At 30.2% G+C, this 21,843-nt stretch overlaps 1 protein-coding gene across 1 annotated transcript in view; it reads left to right on the forward strand.

Moving 5' to 3' along the window:
• LOC141346964 (neurexophilin-2) overlaps positions 1-21,843 on the forward strand; it is a 94,906-nt gene that overhangs the window by 7,227 nt on the left and 65,836 nt on the right. The window lies entirely within an intron of this gene.

Consider the following 21,843-nt stretch of genomic DNA (forward strand, 5'->3'; position numbering starts at 1 on the left):
AGATTTTCCTTAGAGTTCAAATGTTCAGTAATATCTGTCTTAAGAAAAAAGGAATTTAAATTGAAAATTAACATTTTCAGTTTAAAAGTTTTGATTAGTAATATGCATTGCTAAGAACAACTTTAAAGGCGATTTTCTCAATATTTAGATTTTTTTGCACCCTAAGATTGCAGATATTAAAATAGTTGTATCTCAGCCAAACACTGTCCTATCCTAACAAATCATACATCAGTGGAAATGATGTATAAATCTCAATTTTAAAAAAGGCACCCTTATGACTGGTTTTGTGGTCCAGGGTCACAAATATAAGTTACACACACACTGATAAAATGATTTTGTGGTTAAGTGAATAATACAGAAAAACAAATGTAATTTGTAAAAAAAAAATATATATATATATATATTTTTTACAGGTGTCTTACCTGTATTTGAAATTTTACACAGTTAAGTTTTTTTGTAATTTACTATAGCAATTTTTGAGTGAAATTGTGCAGCAGCCTAAAATATGTGCAATTTTATAAGCACAAGTAAAAAGTAAAAAAAAATCTTCAAATTAATGCAGTACATTGTGCCATTTTTTTGTGTGTAAATCACATATGTGACCCTGGACCACAAAACCAGTCTTAAGTCGCTGGGCTATGTTTTTAGCAATAGCCAAAAATACATGGTATGGGTCAAAATTATTTTTTCTTTTATGCCAAAAATCATTAGGAAATGACATAAAGATCATGTTCCATTTAAGATTTTTTTGTAAAATTCCTACTGTAAATATATCAAAATGTAATTTTTGATTAGTAATATGCATTGTTAAGAACCTAATTTGGACAACTTTAAAGGTGATTTTCTCAGGATTTTGATTTTTTTGCACCCTCAGATTCCAGATTTTCAAATAGTTGTATCAGCCAAATATTGTCCTATCCTAACAAACCATACATCAATAGAAAGCTTATTTGTTGAGCTTTCATATGATGTATACATCTCAGTTTTGTAAAATTTTACCTTATGACTGGTTTTGTGGTCCAGGGTCACATATATATAAAACCCTAAAAATATTCAAGTAACTTTTTAGGAATTTTTAGAAAAAAAAATCACATTAATTCAATGCTTGATTGTTTTTTTGTATCCTACTAGACGTTTTTGAGTGAATTTTTTTCTACATAAATTTTTTTTATCGTATTTTCTTATAATCTCTATTTTATTTAGGGTTGCAAAGTGGTGGAAAATTTCCGGAAAGTTTCAAAAAATCCCAGCAAGATTCTAAAAAAATCCAAAAAAGTTTCCAGAATTTCTGAAATGTTTCTGAAATTTACTGGAAAATTTTCCACATTTTTTGTAACCCTATTTACAACTTCAGAAAGTCATATTTTACAGTGTACATGAGCACCTAACTGCAGCTTTTGTTCAGTCTCCAGAGTTATTGACTAATGCAGATCATCTCAATAATTCAGTTTTAAATTTGGATTTTACTAACTGGATTTTGTTTTACAAGAAAACACAGTTTCAGTTTTTCTGCTTAATTTTTTTTTTTTTTTTTTTGTAATACTTGCCTTTTTTTCTGAAATTTACTAGCAATTTCTGAGTGAGACTTTTGTTGTGTGCATATGGTTAGTAATGCTGGTGGTATTTGAATAAGAGATTTCTTATTCTGTACACATCAGTCGAGGAGTAAAGCAGCTCCTCTGCTCTTCTGCTCTGGATCTTCCTGCCAAATTTCCCAGCATGCAGCGGTCAGATTATTTTGAACACAGCTGTGGGGGACAGTCCTGTGTCATGTGTGTGTGTTTGTGTGTGTACAGTATGTGTGTGTGTGTGTTCATCTCAGCGCAGCGCACACACGTGTCAAAAGTCACAGCGCAGGTCACGTAGCGGATGGTTCTTTCTATTGTTCATTTGCTGGCTCAGGCTTTGCGTTTTACATCTTCCAGACAAAGAGGGAGGAGATGCTAATAGATGATAATGTCTAAATGGGAATCAGTTTGGAAATATTCCCAGCCGCACTCCTAGCCTACTAAATGAAGTGTCGTGTTCTGGAAGCTGATGTTGAATGCGTTAGAATATAGTAGTTAAACTACAGTGTGACATTTACTAATGGAAATGATCCGTTCAATCAGTCAGGGTTACTATAGCATTGAGATACCATTATGGGTTTGTAAATATTTTAAATAAATGTATTTAATTTCATTTTATTTTTAGTTAAAGTTTGTCATTGTTCATATTTTTACATTTTTTTTAATTAAGATTTGGTTTTATTATAAATTTGTACATTTAGTTTACAACAATTTATTTGTATTTATTTATTTTATTTTTTATTTTTTTGCATTTTTTACAATTATATATGTAGTTTTTTTTTATTAATATTTTGGTAACACTTTACAATAAGGTTCATTAGTTAAACATTAGTTAATGTATTAACTAACATGAACTAACCATGAGCAATACATTTGTTACTGTATTTACTAATCTTTATTAACATTAGTTAATGGAAATATAGTTGTTCATTGTTCATGTTAGTTCACACTGCATTAACTAATGTTAACAAGATTTTAATAATGTATTAGTAAATGTTGAAATTAACATTAACAAAGATTAATAAATGCTGTTTTAAGTGCAGTTCATTATTAGGTTATGTTAACTAATGTGGTTAACTAATGTTAAATAATGAACCTTATTGGAAAGTGTTACCAATATTTTAATATAACTTTTATTTTTATATTTTTAATTTTCATTTTAGTTTAATTCTTTATTAATATAGTGGTGTACTTCAGTCAGTTTTAAAATCTTTTTATAATACTATTTAGGTTTAAAGTTCATTTTATTTTTTATTTTATTTTTAGCTAAAGTTGTAGTAATTTTTGTAGTTCCGTCATTTTTCATTTTTACAGGTTTTTTTTTTTTTTTAAGATTTTGGTTTATTTCATGAATTTCATATATTTAGTGTGCAAAGATTTTATTTATTTATTTATTTTTTTTGCTTTTTGCATTTGACATTTTAATTGACTTCAAAATAACATTATCTCTAATCAGTATTTTTTTTTGTATTATTTATTTATGTAGTTTTTATTCATATTTTAAAATAGCTTTTATTTTTATATAATTTTTATTTTTAGATTTTTTTCTTTTTCATTTTATTTTTATTTCTATGTTCCAGTTTATTTTCAGTCCATTTTCTAGTTTATTTTTAGTGCTTTAATGTAAATTTATTTCAGTTTTTCATCAAATATTTGATTGAGATACAATAGAAATACAACATATAATTTTTATAATTTTTGTTAATATTTTAAATATTATTCAATTAAATATATTACATTTTTATATTTTCTGCTTTAATGTCATTTTGATCAAATAAATGCAGCCTTGATGAGCATAAGAATTGTCTTTAAATACTATTAAAAATCTAAAAATATATATTTTTTCTTTTTTAAATATTAAAATTTTATATATTTTTTTAAAGTGTCTTTAAAAGTTGCATCTCAAAACACTTTACAAAAAAATTATACATTGAAAACCAATATAATATCAAATAAAAACAATTAGTTCACAAAATAATAACAATATTACATTTTTTTATATAGTAATATATTTAGAATTTTGTTGTGTGTTTTTGTAATTTTTATTAGTTTTGTTTTGATGTTTTTTTTTTTTTATTAAATTTTATTTTTAGTTATTTTATTAAATCTAGTGATTTAAAAAATGTGAAATGCTTCCTTGGAAAATATCTGAAATAAGTGTAAGTTTTTATGTTTTTTTTTTTTTTTTTTTCAAGTAAAAATAATTTTTAAAATATCATTTTAGTTTTACTGTATTTAACTATAACCCCCCCCCCCCCCCCGCCCAAAAAAAAAAAAATCATAGCAAATAGATAAATCCGAATATAAATATAAATGCTGTAGAGTATGAAGAATAGTAATAGCTTTATCAGGAATATAATAGTTTTATCAGGAGCAGCAGTTCCTCCGACACGCCGGTGAAGTGAAGAAACAAAAGGCGAAGGCGTTCTCTGTTAGCAGGTGGCGTCTTGTCAAGACGGTTACAAGATGTATAAAGGAGGACAAAGACTCCTATTACCGCACAATTACAGCGACGAGCCTCTGTTATCCTGACGGCTGCTTCCACTGGAAGAGCTTCTCCTCGCTCCTCGCTCTCATCCGTCAGCAGGAGGAGCCGCTGGTGTGAAGGTCTGCGTTTGAGACGCTCGCTCCACTCTTTGTGTCTGTTTTGCATGTGATAATGAAGCCACTGGGAGAAAGAAAGAGGAAACGGGGGTGAGGTGAGACCACGATTGGCCACCGACCAAGAAGAAGGTGGTAGAAAGACGCGTCCAAAGACGTGCGATGAGCGTGAAAACGAGTTGGAGATGCAGATGATCGATGGTCAGCCCAGATTAAGATCGCAGCGCTGCCCTGGATAGCAATCATCACAAAACACTTAGAAACTCAGGAGAGTAGATGCTGAAATCATGTGTTAATGCATGTGTTTTTCACATGATGAATATAGAAACTGATGTTGTAGTTTTGAGAGTTTGCAGTTTAGAGTCTGCGTTGACATCAAGAAACTCTCATCAAGGCTGCATTTATTTGATCAAAAAAACTGTAATATTGCAAAAGGCTATTACAATATAAAATCATGGTTTTTATTTTAATATACTTTAAAATATAATTTATTCTTGTGATGCAAAGCTGAATTTTCATCAGCTGTTACTCCAGTTTTATGTGTCACATGATCCTTCAGAAATTGTTCTAATATGCTGATTTATTATTAGAATTATCAATGTTGGAAACAGTTATTTTTTTTTGAACCTGTGATTTTTATTTTTTATTTTTTTTATGAATAATAAGTTAAAAAGAACAGCATTTATTTAAAATGTAAAACTTTTCCAACAATGTAAATTCTATGCTATCACTTTTTATTAATTTAACACATCATTGGTGAATAAAAGTATTAATTTGTTTCAAAAAAGCAAGAATAAAAACTCCAACACTTTTGAACAGTAGTGTATATTGTTAGAAAACCTTTCTATTTTAAATAAATGCTGTTCTTTTTAACTGTTTATTGATCAAAGAATCCTGAAAAAAAGTTCCAGGTTAAAAAAAATATTAAGCAAAAATATTAATATGTTTTTATACTTTTTAAAAAATGATTATAATAATATTTTCTATATTTTTTTAAGTGTCTTTAAAAGTTGCATCGCAGAACACTTTACAAAAAAAAAACATTGAAAACTGTTACTAAAAAACATGAAATTAAGAAGAATATAATATAAAATGAAAGCAATTAGTCTACAAAATAATAACATAATAGATACTCTAATTTAAGAACACTAAAAGATTCAGGATGTCTAAAATCAGAATTAGCTTTTATTTTATTGGTTTATTTATTTTTAATTAACTTTTTTTTTTAAGAATATGGCTATGCTTTTGTCATTTTTTTTTTTGTTTAAATATTTTTAAAATATTATTATGTAGGTTTAATGTATTTTTATTTAAGTGTTTTAGTTTTAGTTCAGTTTAAGTTTCTATTTATTTCCATTTTCTGGTATATTTTCAGTCATTTTAGAGCTAATCTAATTGAATTGATCTAATATGTGACCCTGGACCACAAAACCAGTCATAAGGGAATTTATACATCATCCGAATAAGCTGAATAAATAGGCTTTCCATTGATGTGTGTTTTGTTAGGATAGATACAACTATTTGAAAATCTGGAATCTTAGGGTGCAAAAAATCCAAATATTTAGAAAATCGCCTTTAAAGTTGTCCAAATGAAGCTCTTAGCAATGCATATTACTAATCAAAAATTAAGTTTTGATATATTTATAGTGGGAAATTTACAAAATATCTTAATGCAACATGATCTTAATATCCTAATGATTTCATGCAGTGTTAAATTAAACTATTTAGAATGACAGGAATCCTGTGAATCTGAATCTGTGTTGAAGTTTGTGTGATGAGTGTGAAAGCAAAAGAGAAGTTGGTGGCAGAGATGGAGATGATCTGATGGTCAGTTTAAATTAAGATTGCATCGCTGCCCTAGTTAGCAAATCATCAGAGATACGGTGGATTGGCATCAATGTGTTTTCACACACACACACACACACACACACACACACACACACACACACACACACACTCTCACTCGCAAGCAGGAAAATAGTTCACATCAGCAGGGACGCGCTGCTCCTCGTGCGCTGAACCGCATGCATGTGTCCTTGTCCACAAGTTTGACAATGCGCCAAAACTGCGTTAAACAGTGAGCCGTCAATACAAGGACGAGCGGATTCCCCTTCATCAGCCGGTGTTTGTGCGATCCAAATGCAATATGATCATAATTAAAGAGCAAATCAACATATTAGAATGATTTCTGAAGGATCATGACATGAAAGACTAGAGTAATGATGCTGAAAATCAGCTGCACATCACAGAAATAAATTACAGTTTAACAGATATTCATGTAGAAAACAGCTATTTTGCGTTGGAATAATATTTCACAATTTTAAGTTGGAATATTATTTCACATATTTTTTACTATATTTTTTATTAAATAAATGCAGCTTTGGTTAGCAGTAGAGACTTTTAAAATACAATAAAAATCTTTATTGTTTCCAAACTTTTGACTAGTAATGCATGCATTTAGAATGTTTGTATGCAATATAATGATAAACAGAAAATCAGCAAAAAAAGCTGAAAATACAGATTTGATCACAGAAATTAATTATATTTTACAATATATTCACTTTGAAAACAGGTTTTTTTAAAGTCTAATATTTTGACATTTTTGCTATACTTTTAATCAAATAAATGCAGCCTTGGTGAGCAGAAGAAGACACAAAAACATAAAAAATGTATTCCAAACTTTCGACCACTAGTGTGTGCATTTAAAATGCCAATTTTTTTCTTTCCAGAAAATAGACAAAATTATCCATAACTCCTATTGTCAACACATTTTGTCCAGTACATACTGAAAATGTACACTTTTTCTCTTTCTGGAAAATAGACAAAATTATTCATTACTCATATTTTCTAGTGCATCTCCATCCTCACCTCACGGTTTGTGCCATCTGCACACAATATGATCATAATTAAACAGCAAAACAGCATATTAGAACGATTTCTGAAGGATCATGTGACACTGAAGACTGGAGTAATGATGCTGAAAATTCAGCTTTGATCACAGAAATCAATTACAGTTTAACAGATATTCACACAGAAAACAGGTTTTTGAAATTCTAAAAATATTTAGAAATTTTTTACTATATTTTTGATCAAAAACATGCAGCCTTGGTGAGCAGAAGACACAAAAACACAAAAAGTTTATTCCAAATAAACATGTACATTTTTCAAAATTATTCATGAGTTCTGTCAACACATTTTGTCCAGTACTTTACATACTGAAAATATGGCAGGTTTTGCATAAGAAAACACTCACATTTCACTCTTGTTTCACTCTAAAAATGCCACATTACTGGAGTAAAATGAGTTCTTTCCAGAAAATAGACAAAATTATCCATGACTCCTATTTTCAACACATTTTGTCCAGTACGTACTGAAAATATGGCAGGTTTTGCATAAGAAAACACTTACATTTTACTTTTGTTTCACATGTTACTGGAGTAAAATGAGTTATGAATGTTGTTTTATTGTTGACTTTAAATTATTTTGATCTCTGAGTGTGAATTGTATATTTCCAGATGTGATTTTCCCAGCAAAATCTGCTCTTTTCTCCTGCGTTATAGGACAGGCTTCATCGTCTCTGTATCTCCATCCTCACATTTGTGCGATCTGTAGTGTTTAAATGCGTGTGCATGCGGCGCAGGTCGGCGTGTCGCCCTTGTTTGCAGTCGTAGTGCTCCGGCGGTCCTCAGTGATTAATAACGACACACCTGTGCTGATATATGGCTGTGGATTTTGTGCGTGTAATGAAATATTACGGAGTAATCCGAGCGATGTTCGGCACTATAGCGCCAGCACGCTCAGGGTCAGAGCGCCGCACCGGCTCAACATCAAGGATTAGTTTTTATCATTTTTTTAATATCTCTCCCATGGCTTGTAATGCATTAATTTAGACACACATTGAATTTATTGGAGAGAGGGTGAAGGGGAAAAAAGGCAATAGTCTTTTTTCTGAAATAATGATCTGTGTAGGCAGTGCCTCTGGACAAAAAAAAAAAAAGAGGTATAATAATAATGACAAATAGAAGGATGAAAATCGGCCCCAAATCCTGCCGACGTACACGAGTATCAGGGCTTTTATTAAAAATTTTAATATCAAAGCCCTTGTACCACCCGAATCAAATTATAATTTGAAAGAAGGATGAGTAAAAGGGAACACAAGAAAAGAGGACATTGTTGACATTGTTTCGTTTGAGATGGAATTGGCGGCCCGAATCCGAAAACGACTCTGAGTTTTGTTCGGTGAAGGTGGACGTCTGCTGCGTTCTGGCAGATTTTTCCCTTTTAGGGGATATTAAAGGTTACTCAGGTCAAAATGGAAGAAAAACACACATTCTTTTCATTTCGTATTTTAAAGACATCGGATTTTGTGCTATGCTACTGTAGTGCATCTTATTCCAGTCAAAAGTCTCTCTTCTGCTCACCAAGGCTGCATTTATTTGATCAAAAATACTGTTAAAATATGAAATATTATTTTTATTTAAAACAGCTGTTTTCTATATGAATATCTGTTCAGATGTAATTTATTTCTGTGATCAAATCTGCATTTTCAGCATCATTACTCCAGTCCTCAGTGTCACATGATATAATCAGAAATCATTCTAAAAAGATGCATTAAACTTTTTAAAAGTGACAGTAAAGACATTTATTATGTTACAAAGGATTTCTATTTCAAATAAATGGTGTTCTTTTGAACTTTCTATTTATCTGTGAATCCTGAAAAATAAAATGAATCAGTTTCCACAAAAATACTGGACCAGCACAACTGTTTTCAACATTGATAATAATCAAAAATGTTTTTTGAGCAGCAAATCAGCATATTAGAATGCTTTGATCACACGAATAATTTACATTTTAACAGATATTCACATAGAAAACAGCTGTTTTAAATTGCATTAAATTTTTTACAATTTTTACTGTATTTATCATCAAATAAATGCAGCATTGATGAGCAGAAGATACTTCTTTAAAAAATTAAAAAATGATAAATATTCCAAACTTTCTTTGCTTAAAAGTGGATATAAATAATAAAAATAAATGGCAGGAAGATTACTGAAACTGTCTGCCGAATTAATGTATTATTTTAATATTTTACACACTTCTACACAAAGCGTTGTGCTGATTTATAGTTTTTAGCAAAGTTACATTTAATTATTCAAATATGTAAATATTTTACATAATTCTACAAAAAAAGTTGATACTTTATATTTTTATTTAGCAAAAACACATTGTATCATTTTTTTATTAAAAAAAAAACAGCATTGATGAGCAGAATATTTTTTTTTTATTAAAAAATGATATATATTCCAAACTTTCATTGCTTAAAAGTGGATATAATTAATAAAAATAAATGACAGGAAGATTACTGAAAGTGTCTGCCGAATTAATGTATTATTTTAATATTTTACACAGTTCTACACACAAAAAAAGTTGTGCTGATTTATTTATTTTTTTTAGCAAAGATACATGAAATTAATCGAATATGTAAATATTTTACATAGTTTTGCAAGAAGTTGATACTTTATATTTTTATTTAGCAAAAACACATTGTATCGTTTTTTTTATCAAATAAACACAGCATTGATGAGCAGAAGATACCTCTTTAAAAAATTAAAAATGATAAATATTCCAAATTTTCGACCAAATGAAAGATTACTAAAAATGTGTCTGCCAAATGAATGTATTATTTAAATATTTTACACAAAAAGTTGTGCTGATTTATATTTTTTTAGCAAAAATACATTAAATTGATCAAATATGTCATTTTTTTTTATTAATTTTACAAAAAGTAGATTTTTTTTTATTTTTTTATTTAGAAAAAACACATTGTATAATTTATCAAATAAACGCAGCATTGATGAGCAGAAGATACCTCTTTAAAAAATTAAAAATGATAAATATTCCAAACATTTGACCAATTGAAAGATTACTAAAAATGTGTCTGCCAAATGAATGTTATTTAAATATTTAATTTTATTTTACACAAAAAAAGCTGTGCTGATTTATGTTTTTTTAGCAAAGATACATTGAATTTGATATTTTACATAGTTTTGCAAAAAAGTTGATACTTTATATTTTTATTTAGCAAAAACACATTGTATCGTTTTTTTTATCAAATAAACACAGCATTGATGAGCAGAAGATACCTCTTTAAAAAATTAAAAATGATAAATATTCCAAATTTTCGACCAAATGAAAGATTACTAAAAATGTGTCTGCCAAATGAATGTATTATTTAAATATTTTACACAAAAAGTTGTGCTGATTTATATTTTTTTAGCAAAAATACATTAAATTGATCAAATATGTCATTTTTTTTATTAATTTTAGAAAAAGTAGATTTTTTTTTATTTTTTTATTTAGCAAAAACACATTGTATAATTTATCAAATAAACGCAGCATTGATGAGCAAAAGATACCTTTTTAAAAAATTTAAAATGATAAATATTCCAAACATTTAACCAATTGAAAGATTACTAAAAATGTGTCTGCCAAATTAATGTTATTTAAATATTTAATTTTATTTTACACAAAAAAAGCTGTGCTGATTTATGTTTTTTTTAGCAAAGATACATTGAATTTGATATTTTACATAGTTTTGCAAAAAAGTTGATACTTTATATTTGTATTTAGCAAAAACACATTGTATCGTTTTTTTATCAAATAAACACAGCATTGATGAGCAGAAGATACCTCTTTAAAAAATTAAAAATGATAAATATTCCAAATTTTCGACCAAATGAAAGATTACTAAAAATGTGTCTGCCAAATGAATGTATTATTTAAATATTTTACACAAAAAGTTGTGCTGATTTATATTTTTTAGCAAAAATACATTAAATTGATCAAATGTCATTTTTTTTTAATTAATTTTACAAAAAAGTAGATTTTTTTTATTTTTTTATTTAGCAAAAACACATTGTATATTTTATCAAATAAACGCAGCATTGATGAGCAGAAGATACCTTTTTAAAAAATTAAAAATGATAAATATTCCAAACATTTAACCAATTGAAAGATTACTAAAAATGTGTCTGCCAAATTAATGTTATTTAAATATTTTACACAAAAAGTTGTGCTGATTTATATTTTTTAGCAAAAATACATTAAATTGATCAAATATGTCATTTTTTTAAATAATTTACAAAAAAGTTGATACTTTATATTTTTATTTAGCAAAAACACATTGTATCATTTTTTTATTAAACAAATGCAGCATTGATGAGCAGAAGATACTTTTTTTTAATTTTTTTTTTATGATAAATATTCCAGACTTTTTGTGTGCATTTAATTCAGAATTAAATTAAATTCAGACTCCAATTGTGTGTGCATTTAAAAATTTACAGGTTTTCATTTTCCAGAAAAGGGACAAAATATTCATATTGATCGCATGCTTCCAACCTGGCACAAGTTTTGCATAAGAAAAAACACACATTTTACTCGTTTTGCTCTCAAAATGCCGGGAAACAATGTGGTTTGAAGTTGAGTGTAAAATATTCTGTTGCCTGCATGTGAATACTATATTTCCAGATGTGTTTTTCCCAGGAGAGTCTGGTTATAGGACAGACTCGTGTCTCTATCTTCCTCCTCAGCATCCTATCTTCACCCCATCTCTCTTCCTCTTCCTCCTCCGTCTTTGAAGCGTCTCCGTTCCCCGGGCCTCGCTGCGGCCCCTGATTAAAATGGAACCCTTGTCGGAATAATAAATGCGAGACGGGTTCCGTGTCTTACGGCCTGAAGTTTGTGCGAGTGTTTGGGCATGAAGCTTTGGCTGCTTTGGCTGTGTGTGCGTTTGTGTGTGTTTTGAGGTCTTTGGTGGCTGTTCTTGGACGGCAGACAGCAGCCTGAAGTGTTGAATAATATAGATGCTCAGCTTGGGTTGTTCTTAATTAGACTGAAGGAGGCATCAGGCTCCTTTAACTGCGTCCAACTTCACCCAGAGAGACAGAAACACGCCGGACCGTCTCACGTCTCGCATTGTGACGCGTCTCAAGCGTTCCACTTTGTGTGTCAGGCGTTTTGCGTTTCATTCAATCAGCCACTTCTTTTCCTTTTTTTCTGCTCTGATTTAGAAGATAATCAGCAGATTTATGTTTGAAATGATAAACATGGTCAAATGTGTTGGTCAATGGATGTCATTAAATGATCTGAAGTTTTTAATGAACACAGAGTGTTGCATAAATAATGTTGTGCAGATTATAAAGTGGATCATATAACGTGGATATTATTAGAAATTAATAGCAGGAATGTCGATGAACATTTCACAATTTTATACAAAAAAGGTGAGCTGCTTTATATATATTTTTTTTAGCAAAGATACATTGAATCAGTCAAAAATGTGAATATTTTACATCGTTTTTTTTAAGTTGATACTTTAACATTGTATTGATAAATATTTCAATATTTTACACAATTTTGCATAAAAATTTCTGTTTTTTTAGCAAAGATACATTGAATTGATCAAATATGTAAATATTTTGCATAATTTTACAAGCAACGTTATTTTTATTTAGCGAAACCACATTGTATTGATAAAAAATGTCTTGATTAAATTGATTAAATATGTAAATATTTTACAAAAAAGTTGATTCCTTATAGTTTTATTTAGCGAAAATGCATTGTATTGATAAAAAATTACACAATTTTACGTAAAGTTGTGCTGATTTCAGTTTTTTTTAGCAAAGATACATTGCATTGATCAAATATGTAAATATTTTACAAAAAAGTTGATTCTTTATATTTTTATTTAGCAAAAACACATTGTATTGATCAAAAATTACACAATTTTACATAGAGTTGTGCTGATTTATATTTTTTTCAGCAAAGATACATTGAATTGATCAAATATGTAAATATTTTGCATAATTTTACAAAAAAACGTTATTTTTATTTAGCGAAACCACATTGTATTGATACAAATGTCAATATTTTACACAATGTTACACAAAGTTGTGCTTTTTTTTAAAAAAAATTTAACGAAGGTCAAAATATCTAAATATAAAATATGTAAATATTTTACATAATTTTACAAAAAATATTCTTTATATTTTTATTTAGCAAAAACGCATTGTATTGATCAAAAAGTCAATATTTTACATAAAGAAGTTGTGCTGATTTATATTTTTTTTAGCAAAGATACATTGAATAGATCAAATATGTAAATATTTTACATACTTTTACAAAAAAAGTTGATACTATATGTTTGTTTAGCAAAAACACATTGATCAAAAATGTAAATATTTTACACAATTTTACACAAAGTAGTGCTTATTTATATTTTTATTTAGCAAGAACATATATACTGAATGACAGGAAGATTTCTGAAAGTGTCAGCCAAATGTATGAATTTTTTCAATATTTTACATAATTTTACACAAAGTTGTGCTGATTTATATTTTTTAGCAAAGATACACTGAAGTATCAGGGATTTTATTAAAACATTTTATATCAAAGGCCTGGCGAAAGATTACTGAAAGTGTTTGCGAAATGTAAGAATTATGTAAATATTGTACACAAAGTGTAAATTTTTATATTTAGAATAAATATTATATCTATATTTATAATTGTATTTATCCAGGATGCAGTAAACTGATCAAAAGTTAAAAAAAAAAAAAAAAGTTTCTGTTAATTGGTCAAAGTTACATTTCGATGTCTACATTTCGCAGACACTTTCTTTCAAAGCGATGTTCAAAAAGAGAAACAAAAAATAGTCATAATACCAAATGCCAAAACAAACTGATTGAGGTTACAGTGATTTACAGTAATCTGTCTTTAAGTTCATCTCCATTATAAACAGTTTGTGTGGTTTATTTTTCATGAGTGTGGCAGAAAAATCTGTGTTGTTGGGAAGTTTGATATATTCTGCTATTTTGGGCTCAATTATATTCATTATGGTGTTTTATTAGTTGTTTGATTAGTTATTACTATAAATTCATCTGTTCACATTCAGTGCTTTTATTAAGTTCCTTGCTGTGCCAAATAAATAGACGGAGTAAGGGCGTTTTAAAAGAGAAGGCAAAATGATGGATTCTCAACTATTGCATTAATATAGTTACTGTACATTTAATAATAAAATACTTTCAGACTATTTGAATTTGATCACTAACTGCAAAATAACTCATTCAGCAATTTTGACAGCCATATATACAACGTTAAATGAACTAAACTTCCGAAGGACTGATAAAGCAGAGGAATCTGGGATGTAGTTTTGAATGGTTGAACAGGAGCTCAACACCTGACAAAACAAACCTTAAGAACCTCAAGACAACATGAACACAAAGAACCAACAATAATGACAAAACAATGTCAGCAAACAACACAACATTGTTTATTCAGTGAATGCTAGGAACTCAAACCCTTAACATTTCAGCAGTGTCTGAAATTCTTCATTCAGACGACTGTGTTTGACCAGTTTCATATCATTTCAAGAAATTCACATAGTATTTGTGACCCAAAAAGTTCTCTAAACTGGAAAATATGTACACTCTTAAAAATAAAGGTGCGTCACGATGCCATAGAAGAACCTTTAACATCTGAAGAGCCTTTCTGTTTCACAAAAGGTTCTTTGTGGTGAAAGAAGGTTCTTCAGATTATAAAAAGGTAAGAAAGAGATGGTTCTTTAAACAAACTTTGACTGAATGGTTCTTCTATGGCATCGCTGTGAAGAACATTTTAAAGCATCTTTATTTTTTTTAAGAGTGTAGTTGTAATTTTTTACAATGCTGGTTTCCAAAAAGTTATGTGTCTGATAGTTAGGTTTTTAAAACGATTCCTCATTGGCATAGGTTTGCGTTCACTTCAAAGTTCTGGTCCAAGTGAAAGTAAAACTCTTGGCAGAAGCCGAACAAAATTACAAAAGACAGATTACTGAACACGGTTTTCATGTTTTTCCCCCATGTATTTCGCCAATTTTTTCACCATTGCATAAATAGCCAATATTTGCTTTTTACAGTTTTGTCTTGCTTTTCAAAGAAAAGAATCAATTACAAAACAACAATTTAAAAAGATTTACTTGACACTGAACATTTTTAACATTCTAGTAGACATTATAGCCCACCAACAAACCACAATTTAACTTCAAATTAATAAATTAGTAAAATAATATTCTTTGGCCATTTTTAAGAGCCCCTTCTTGGATCAGGAATGTGTTTTTAATGGACAAATAAATGCAGCCTTGCTGAGCAAAGTTTTTAACCTCTGAGGTTCTGCATCGTAGTTTTGCAGACTCCTGTGGTGTTGTTTGTTCTGGCGTGTGTTGATGTTGGTTTTTCGTTGGGGTGTTAAGCTGCGTCCGTAAGCGCTGATGTCAGAGCCGCTGCTGTTGTGATGGATCTCCATATGTTCTGCTGCGTCTCGCTCACACACGCCACGTCCCTGAGGAGCACACGCGTGTTCGTGGAGCTTCAGCGTCTGACAGCCTGGACCGCATCGATGCAATAGTAAAACAGCCTAACCTTTCACCAGCGACTCGCTCGACCCAGCGTCAGTCAGCACAAGCCTCGTCAAAATAGCATTATAATACTTCTGATGCACAGCACGGTTATTACGGTTAACTGACACCATAAAAATGCATTTTTGTTACTCGAAATTAACATTATTGGAAATAAAAATAGATTAAAATATTAAAAAAATTATAAAATTATATTATAATTATAAAACTGTTAAATGAAATAAGATTAAATTCAATCTGAACAGCTTTAAGAATTGGCTAAAAACACATCTCTTCCATCTTTAAATGACCCTCTAACTCTAGTACCCTCTATTCTAATTCTATTCTTTAAAAAAGCCCTTTTGGAATTATACTCTATTCATTTGCTTGTTTTCTTAAAAAAAAAAAAATAAATAAAAAAAGACAAAATTAACACTTGCTTCTCTGTTCTTGTTGTATTCTATCTGTCTATTCTTAGGCTTCTAACGCCAGCTTGCTTTTTCGTTTTTATTCTATCTATCTATTTTATTTTTATTTATTATAAACCTATATATTATATTATATTATATTATATTATATTATATTATATTATATTCGTGTACTGCGTTAGGGTTAGGGGTAAAATAAGACTTGTCATAGCACTTGCAAGTTATTGCTCTTTTGTTGATTTTGATTGCTTCCATTGTCCTCTTTTGTAAGTCGCTTTTGATAAAAGCATCTGCTAAATGTCTAAATGTAAATGTAATGTAAAAGTAAATTAAAATATAAAACAAATACAATAAATGTTAGCTAAAATTAAAATATTAAACATATAAACAAATAAACAGTATTGATAAAAAATGTCAATATTTTACACAGTGTTACACTTTATAAATATTTTTATTTAGCAAAGATGTATTGCTAAAAAAGTAGATACATTTTGCAACATTTTTACACAAAAAGTAGTGAACAATAAGTAAAATATAGCATTTTTGGAAATAAAAAAAAAAATTAAAATATAAAACTAATATATAAAATAATTAAACTAGTTGCCTAGACAGCATTTTTGAAAATTGATACTTTATATTTTTATTAGGAAAAACATTGGTATTGATCAAAAATGTCAATATTTCACAGAATGTTACACTTTTTTATATATATTTTTTATCTTAAAAGTGGATACATTTTACACAATTTCACACAAAAGTAGTGAGCAATAAATAAAATACAGCATTTTTCTTTTTCATTTAGTTTTACTAACTAAAGTTAAAATTAACTGAATAAAAACAACGAAAAAAATTACAAAGTCATGAAATTGACAATTAACTAAAACTAAAATTACAATGAAAACAATGAAATACCAAATAAAAATGACTTCAAAAAATTTATATAAATTATAACAGTATCTCAGTTATACTAAAAGTTTAACTGGCTCTTTGTATTTTAGGAAGATTTTTGGTTTTTATTTTTTTAAATAAAAAATTCAAGCCTAATCATTGTACTTTTGCTAAATAATGTACTTAAATATCTGCAAAAACATATATTTAGAGCACTGTGCTGTACACACACACATTTAATGCAATTATCAATACCTTCAAAGTGAACTCAGTATTTTAAATTGTATTTATTTATAATATATATATAATATTATTTTAACATTTAATTTCAGTAATAGAAAGTCTACATTTATGGTTTATTTTTTCATTGTCTGTAATCATATTGATGTGTGTTAAGGCGCTCACATGTCGGGATTGTTCTGTGATTATTAGTACATGTGAGATAAATCAGTTTTTGTGTTTTACAGCAGAAGAATTAATGTTTTATTTGTTTCTGCGGCCTGGTTTAGTGATTGAGTTATTGGTTGAAATCTCTAGAAATGCTGCGTGTCAGTGTAATCTGAGTGAACATGCACTGATGTGTAATCTCAGATTATCATGTTCAGCGTTGATGACAGAAGAGAGACGTCAGCGGCTGTTAAACAACGTTATTAAAGCAGCTTTGCTCATTCACTGCAAGTGTTCAGATTGACATTGAGAGACAGAAACTCTGCTGTTTCATGAATGTAGATGAGAGACGCTGCTGATGTTTGATTGTTGTGTGGTTCAGTAGTTCACGGGCCGCTGTATCGTGAGGTTTTGTGGGTTTGCGGAAGGAACATTATTTAAAGGCTGTAGATCCGGAGGGAGCGATTAAAGCCGTACGCTAATTAGAGAACTTCCAGAAGGTCTGAGAACAAGGGAGTTAAAAACAAATGAGTAAACAGAGATCTGGAGGGCCGGAAGAACTCGAGCTGCTCTGCATTATAGTCCATCCTCAGAGACACACAGAATATCTGTGTAATAATGCAACGGGACTCTGTCTGCAGGCTGTACTGTGCTCAGAATATTCAGTTTTCTGTCTAGAATCTGCAGTGCTGTGGGTTTGGTTTGACATTACAGTGGGACCAATCAACTGGAATTAAAGCTGCAAAAATTTATTTTTCTCATTCATTATTTCATCAGGCTCTTCTTTAAAGGGGCCATCGGATGCAAAACTAACTTTACATGTTGTTTGAACATTAATGTGTGTTGGCAGTTTGTGAACACAACCACCCTACAATGATAAAAATCCACCCAGTGGTATTTTTTAATCTGTAAAAGTAATATCCCCTTTTTAAAATCAGCTCATTCTCAGCTTCTTGTGGGTGTGGCGACACACTGACAGAGGCCCCTCCCACGATAGTTGATTGACATGAGCGTCTTACCTTAGCCCCGCCCTCACCGAGCTGAAACAGTCCGACTCTGATCGCCATTGTGTGACTCAGCTGCAGACAAGAGTGTCTCAGATTGAGCGATTGAGGTGTTCTGTTGTTGGATGTAATAATGAACACAGCAGTCATTTACTCCCGACATCTGAGCCGCTGAAGACGCAGAGGATTAACTGTACTTTCGTTTTTGAAAGGAAAGCGCCGATCCCGATCTACATATGCATCTATGTTGATGTGAATCATTCCTCATGCAGCTTCACCCACAACAGAAGTGAGTATAAGGGTTTTTTATTCATCGTTGCAAAGGGCCTTTCTTAAAACCCTCTGGGCCTCCTCATTTAGGGTCACACTTGGCTCCCTCGCGGTCAAAAGTGACCGAAGCCTTAAAAAGTAACTTTTTTTTTTCTTCAGGAAAATCAATTAAATACATTTTTGTTCAATAATATTTTGTGATTATTATTTAGAATTTTGAGCATTTTTTTATGAATCTATGCAATATTTATACAGTTTTAGTGAGCAATTTGTTCCCACTAGAATTATATTTTATATTATATTTTGTTAATTTAATTAGGTATTTATTATTTTTCAATAAATACAACATTTCACATTAAAATAGAGTAAAAGCATTTAAAATCCATTTTTTTAAGTGAAAATTGCACCATCTAGTGGCATAAAAAATAAAAACTTGTGTAATGTCATGTAACCTCCTGTATCTCCCTATATACATATATACAGGGGCTTTGGGATTCCTATTGTTTTTTTTTTTGTTTTGTTTTTTTACTGTTTCTTCATTTTAATAGGCTTTGCATTTAGAAATATATTCAGACATTCTAAAAGATTACTTTTGGCAAGGTTTAGATATTTATTGATTGGATAAATATCAGGTTTTGCATTTTTCTGCTTATTTCTGTGTGTGTGTGTGTGTGTGTGTGTGTGTGTGTGTGTGTGTGTGTGTGTGTGTGTGTGTGTGTGTGTGTGTGTGTGCGCGCGTGTGTGTGCGTGTGTGTGTCAGTTCTGTACTTTTGTTATTTTAGAGTGTCAGTCCTTGCTTGCTGAACACTTCTTTTCAGCACAGTGGCTGATTTGTAGCTTGTACTACCAAAAGATTATCTGAATTATCACTTTTTTTCGTATTTCCCATTCATTTCCTATGTCGGTCTTTTCAGACTGCGAAGGAGCCAAGTTTGACTTATTTTTTGTTTTACCCTTTAACATATCCAAATCATGTCACTGATTTTTTTGTGTACTCACATAGCTAATGCAACAAAAGTCACCAAGTGTCATCTCATTCTGATGAAGCTACGATTTTAAAAAATTCAAAACATAAAATTTTTCGATCAAAAATGACCGAAGAGGCCCAGAGGGTTAAAGGTGTCATCGGATGCCCATTTTCCACATGCTCATATGATTCTTTAGGGTCTTGATGAAAAGTCTCTAATAAAAATTCTCAATAGTAGTGTAAAAAAACAATCTTTACCTTGTCAAAATCAGCTCTGCAAAATATCAGCTCATTTCATCGCATGGGCCCTTTAAATGCAAATGAGCTCTGCTTGCCCCGCCCCTCTCTGATGTGGGATTATGAGCTGTAATGTTTACTTTAGCCGCGTTTATCTTTGAAACTTGCCAACAAGCACATAATTAAGAAAGCCCATTTGCAAAGATTAAAAAATATAACACTGGAATGGATGTTTACATTGTAGGGTGGTTGTGTTCACAAACTGCCAACACACACTGATGTTCAAACAACATGGAAAAGTTAGTTTTGCATCCGATGGCCCCTTTAATAATGTGCTTGTTGCCAAGTTTAACAGCTAAACGTGGCTAGATGTGGCTAAAGTAAACATTACAGCTCATGATCCCACAGCAGAGAGGGGCGGGGCAAGCAGAGCTCATTTGCATTTAAAGGGACCGTGCAATAAAATGAGTTGATTTTGACAAGCTAAAAAGGGTGTTTTTTACACTACTATTGAAAATTTTTAACCAAAATATATTATAGACTTTTCATTAAGACCCTAAAGAATCATATGAACTTGTGGAAAATGGGCATCCTATGGCCCCTTTAAAAAAGTTAGTAAATTCAATTAATATTTTTTTTCAGTGTATTTTTAGATATGATTTAATTTTTAATTGAAGTTTGTTGTCTTTTTGTCATTTTCAGTAGTTTTCTTTTGCCTATTTGGTATTAATTCAGTTATTCTTTTTAACATATCAAGTAACTAGTGTTACAGTAATTTTCATTTATTGACCTTATTGTCGCCTCGTCTTCGTCTCATCTTAGTCATGGGGGGAAAAGCTTGTCAACGAACATTTTTCATCATAGTTTAGTCAAACTAAATAAAAATAAGAAATATTCCTTTGGCAACTACACTCTTAAAAATAAAGGTGCTTCACGATGCCATAGAAGAACCTTTTTATCTAAAGGGTTCCATAAAGAATCTTTAACATCTGAAGAACATTTCTGTTTCACAAAAGGTTCTTTGTGGCGAAAGAAGGTACTTCAGATTTTAAAAAGGTAAAAAATAAGCACCTTTATTTTTAAGAGTGTAGCTAAACTAAAACAAGTTATGCTTTTTTCTTTTAACTATATAAGCTGAGCTGAGATCATGTGACAGTACAGTGTACTCCTGTTTGGAATGTTTCCTGTGGAATAAAGCATACTTTTATTTTATAAATGAACAGTCAGTATGCAGTGTGCACTGCGCAGTGTTCATTAAGTCGTGAGCTACTACTGTCTGTCATTCTGAACAGAGTTATGAACTCTCATGTGTTTAACCTGCATGTTATTGCTGCTGTTTAAAGACTGTTTGCATGTGTGCAGATATGAGAACTGTTATGATAAATGAAGACACATCTGTCATTAAAGGAGTAGTTCACTTCCTGAACACAAATTTACAGAAAATGTACTCACCGCCTTTGTCATCCGAGGAAGAAGAGTCTAATACAGTTAGAGTATTGAAAAACTCCCATCTCATTTTCCCCTCCAACTTCAAAATCATCCTACATTGCTGTTTTACGTTTTTTAATTGATTCTCATTTGATGAACTGATATTTATTCTTAAATCGCACGAATTGCTCTGCTATTCTCAGTTTGCACTGCAAAAAATGCTTTTTTGTCTTGTTTCCAGCCAAAATATCTATGCTTAGAACAAGCTACATAATCTGCCAATGGGGTAAGCCAAAAAATCTTATTTGAAGCATACAACTAGAATATTTTTTTTTACCCCATTGGCAGATTATTTAGCTTGTTTCAAGCAAAAACTCACTTCAATTTGACTTGTTTTTACTGAAAACAAGAACATTTTACTTGTTTACAAAATCCTTCTTGATTTAAGAATTTTTTGATATTTTGGCTGGAAACAAGATAAAAAATCTAAGTAAGAAAAGCATTTTATGCAGCAAATCAATCAGAAAAACTCACTGAAATCAATCAATCAGTGATTCAACCACAAAATGACGTCAGTCAAACATCTTGAGATCAATAATGTCATGCAATTTGTCTCTAAAATAACTCTAGAGAGGAGCAT

The sequence above is a fragment of the Garra rufa genome, chromosome 12, assembly GCF_049309525.1.
Source record: "Garra rufa chromosome 12, GarRuf1.0, whole genome shotgun sequence".
Classification (NCBI taxonomy): domain Eukaryota; kingdom Metazoa; phylum Chordata; class Actinopteri; order Cypriniformes; family Cyprinidae; genus Garra; species Garra rufa.